The sequence below is a fragment of the Lactuca serriola genome, chromosome 6 (assembly GCF_051521515.1).
Source record: "Lactuca serriola cultivar US96UC23 chromosome 6, Lser_US96UC23_V15, whole genome shotgun sequence".
Taxonomy (NCBI): Eukaryota; Viridiplantae; Streptophyta; class Magnoliopsida; order Asterales; family Asteraceae; genus Lactuca; species Lactuca serriola.
In genome coordinates, this window is record NC_136413.1 from 146,407,698 (window position 1) to 146,412,261 (window position 4,564).

Here is a 4,564-nt window from a genome sequence, read left to right on the forward strand (position 1 = left end):
GAATCATATCAAGGTTTTCGTACATATAAAGAACCCTAAAATCTGACTTCGGATGAAGAAGTTATGAATTTTTGAAGAAATTCTTTAAACACGTCTTTTTAATAAATAAATAATAAAAATAATTTCGGAATTTGCCAACGGAATCTAAACGAAAGTTGTAGATCTTGGTCTCACCTTCGCGTGGATATAAAGAACGTCAAAAACAGAGTTCGTATGAGGGAGATATGAATTTTAGAAGTTTATTTAAAATAAATATAAATTTATTTATAAACTCCCGGTATTATCCGAAGGGGAGTCATCGGATAGGACCGAAGTACGCCCTGCGTACCTTCGTACGCCCCGCGTACTCAGATCAAGGGCCTCGGATCGTCCACGTCGCCCTATCCGAGGTTTCCGACCCGTCCGACCCGATGTCCCATCCAACCCGCAGTCCCATCCGACCCACCTCCCCATCGACCCGTCCCATCCGAAGCCAAGGCAGTCGAGGCTTCGGTCATGCATGACGTACGCATACGCGCTGTGTACGAGCGTACGCCCCGCGTACCGAGGCGGTTCAGCCTTCCTATAAATAGAATGCGAGGCTTTCCGGAAATTTTGCTCATTTCTCTCCTTTCTCTCACGATCTTGCCTCGTTTTCCATGCCCGTTCAAACCCGAAGCTCTGGTCTTTTTGCTCAAGTCCCGAGGGTCAATTTTACTCCCGAGATTCCCGAGAATCCCGAGAAAAATCCATTTCCCGAGACGAAACTCTGCCCGGTTTTTCCATCTCGCTTTCTTCAATCAATCAAGTGAGTTCATACCCCTTAAATTACCTTTTAAATGTTCTATAAATTCTTTTATATGCTTTCAAGGGGGGGGGGATACAAGTTAAATACTTATAGTTATTGCTTCAATCACATGTGATTAATAACTAGGGAAACCAGTGATTTTTATCACTGTTCAAACTGTCTATCAAACTGTTTTACTTCAAAATGTTTTCCAAACCCATTTACTTTTCAAATGTATACTACAAATGTGATTTAAACAAATGTTCATTATACTTAAACTTTTTTAATCAAATTTATGCCTTCAAATTGTTTTATAGATTGACATCAAGTCGATCTTTCTTTAAAAAAATATTACGTATGTTTCAAATGTCTTATAAATACTTATTTATGCTTTTATATTATAAATTGCATGCCCATATATGTATAGATGTATAAATAATGTTTAAAGGGCTTAGGAAGGCCATCCACCCTATTTCCTTTTTCTCGATTTGGATGTGGTCTGGTGGGATTTCGGGTGACCATCCGAAGGTCGTTTCCATATTAATTACATATCAAATATACATATATAGACATAAAAGTACTTCCATATTCATACGTACTAGACGCACCATTAGTAAGTTACCATCGGGGTAACACAGAATCATACTATTACAACTGCTAGATCAATGAGTCAGTTCATTCATGAGTCTATACATTACTATACTATGAGAACATATACAACTATACTAGAACGAGAAACATTACCCTTACATTAATACGTTGCAAAATGTGATCCACTGTATCGGAGCATGCCTTAAATGTCATGGCCCGAGTTGTAGCCAGAATTCTCTTGGAGGGAGAGCGTTGAGTTTGCGTATAGATCTATACTGGATTGACTATCCTACACCTTGCTGCTAGCTACAGCCGGACCTGCAGGTCTGCGGGTGCCAAACGTCATTCCGTTATTACGACCGTTCTTTATGTCGTTGTTATCAGTCGATAGTATGGTGCAATTATCACATTATACCTTAATATAAATCCGGTTTAAGGTAGTAGTAGTAACTAGTACAACAGTAGTTCTTATTTTACAAAACTACTGTACTACAATGATTTACCCATTACATATTTTAGTGATAACCTCACTTAAGCATTAATGTACAAACTATATTTTTAACAAATGATAGTTATACTTGGGTAATTACACACTTTTACAACAGACGAGTTTACAAAACAGTTTAGCCTTGGTAGAAGGTTACTTTTATAGAAAATATAGGATTTTCTGAGAGATTCAAACTTTTACAAACACTTTCAAACATTTACTTACACTTTTACAAACTTATACATTGAGACAGGTTCAAACGTTTTTGACAACAAACACCGACATTAAAATACTTTTGAACTCACCAGCTTAATGCTGATAAACTCTTTCAAAATAACTTGTATTCTCAGGTCATCAGTAGACAGGTACCGATGCCAGCTTTTGAGATGATGGAGCGCACTCAAGACTCATCATATTATTATTTTGATTTACGTTATATTTTTGGTGTCTAAAACTGTACAGAACACGCTTGTATTAAAATTATATATTTAATGCAATGGATGATGTTGTTTGCTTATTTACATTTACTGTGTTGTGATTACTTTACATGACGTCCTCCGCCCCAGAACGTTTCCGCCGTTCTTGGTTTTGGGGTGTGACAGGTTGGGACTTGCTTACCTGAAAACGTAGCAAATGATGTGTAGTTTCTGGATCTACTCTCTCCTTCTTGAGCCCTCTAGCTTCCTCTTCTTCCACAAGCTTCATAAACAGACAAGGATCACTCAAAATGGCTCACAACCTCAAACAAAGCACTAGGGTTTCGTGGATTAAGGTTTGGGACTTCGAGGCTGTAAATGAGGCTGAGAGGTAGGGGTTAAGATGCTTAAATAGGGTGCAAAACCCCAAATATAGGGTTTCCTAAACCCTGACCAACTCGTCGAGTTGGTCCTCCCAACTCTTCAAGTTGGTTTCTCAACCCGCGTCCCAAAAGCTTATTTCTACTCGTCAAGTTGTCCCCATAGGACTCGACGAGTAGACCTTCAATTTGTATAATATATTTCCTTAATTAGCCTTCAGGTTTCCGAGTGTTACAATTCTCCCCCACTTAAACTAGACTTCGTCCTCGAAGTCTGCTACAATCACCCACCCCTAAAATATCTCATGCGCCACGCCCGCAGCGTTCCTACTACCTGTCCTGGACCACTAGTGTTTCCCACCGCCATCAGCACTTTCCATCCTAGAAGTACTACTATTATCCTGTGTAATCAATGGCCTTCCCAAAGGCAATTGAACCCAACCAACGAATCCTTCTAAACCTGATAAAAGATCACCTTTACTGTCATATAGAGAACTACTTCTGTCTTGCCGATATCTGAAATCTATAATGGCCTGTCTCCCTAATAGAACACTTGTGTTCCAAAAACTACCATGCTAAAACCTCATCAAATAACTATTCAACTATAAAACTTCTCACCCTGATTATCTCGATGCTACCATCAGAAAACACAATCCCTGTCCGTAACCAGCTGTAGAATACATATACTTGACAGGAGGCTCAGATGATCCTTTGAGTAGGAGATCCATCCCTGAAACAGTTAGACTCAGACGAGAGCTGCGCAACATGGTCAAATCAGTTACTCTGATATTTTCCAATCAACTCTAAGTGCCTTTGCTCTTCTGATCCGCATGCCACCCTACGCACAAAACCTCATGATCGCTACTTCTACCTGCACATCACGTTGCCTCTTCTCTAACTTACAAAGGAACCAAGACCTCCCAGGTCCCAACTTATATGTCCACTAACTGGAATATCGGATTCCACCTGGTTACTGAACCAATGATCACCCTCTCATTCGATCCCAGCGACTTCCGAAGAAAATATTCGGCTATCGAAACTGTTCTATCCACCTTGCCACTCATGGCTCTATAAATCCTAGAATCCCCGATCCTATATCTCGACCCCACGATCTCTACAAAGTCCCACCTGCCTTGCCACGAACGCATGGGCCTCGCCCACAGGTCTCACCCAAACCACACTACTAAGTGGCCTTGCCCCCAGGTCTCACCTGTCTAGGGTTACGCAGGTACCACTTCACCTTGATTCCTATCTACCTATCCTTTCTAGATTCTGTTCATGCTAACTAGGAGATACGGGCCTCGCCCACACTCTGCTGACTAGGATATACGGCCCCCCTGTTCACACTCCGCTAACTAGGAGATACAGGTCCCCGCGGACACTACCTATCTGACTACTAATGAATGATGTGGCTAACCCACAGTCTTACAACATTTTCCAAACTGTCTGGATACTAGTGAATGTTATGGCTATCCCGCAGTCTTACAACACTCTTCATGTTGTCTAGCTGCTAGTGAATGCTACGGCTATCTCGTAGTCTTATAACACTTTCCAAATTGATCGTGCACATGACCTAACTTCCTTGCTGAATTCGCATTCTAATGGTGTAATTTGATCTTTTCAAAAAACTAGGGTTTTAGAATTTAATATTTTAAAAACTAAACTTTTAATCAAAAATTTAAATTCCAAAACTTGAGGAAAAGTTTTGAAACTTTTTCAAAACATCTAGATCAAATTACAAATAATTCAATTAATCAAATAATTGGGTGATTATCTAAATATGACCTAATTCAATTTCTTGCAAGATAATTTGTCAAATAATTCAAATAAATCAAGTTTATCACATAAGTCAATGATTATCTAATTAATTTGACAATAATCTTCTATTTTGGTAAGGATAATCATTCCAAATTAATAAAAATTG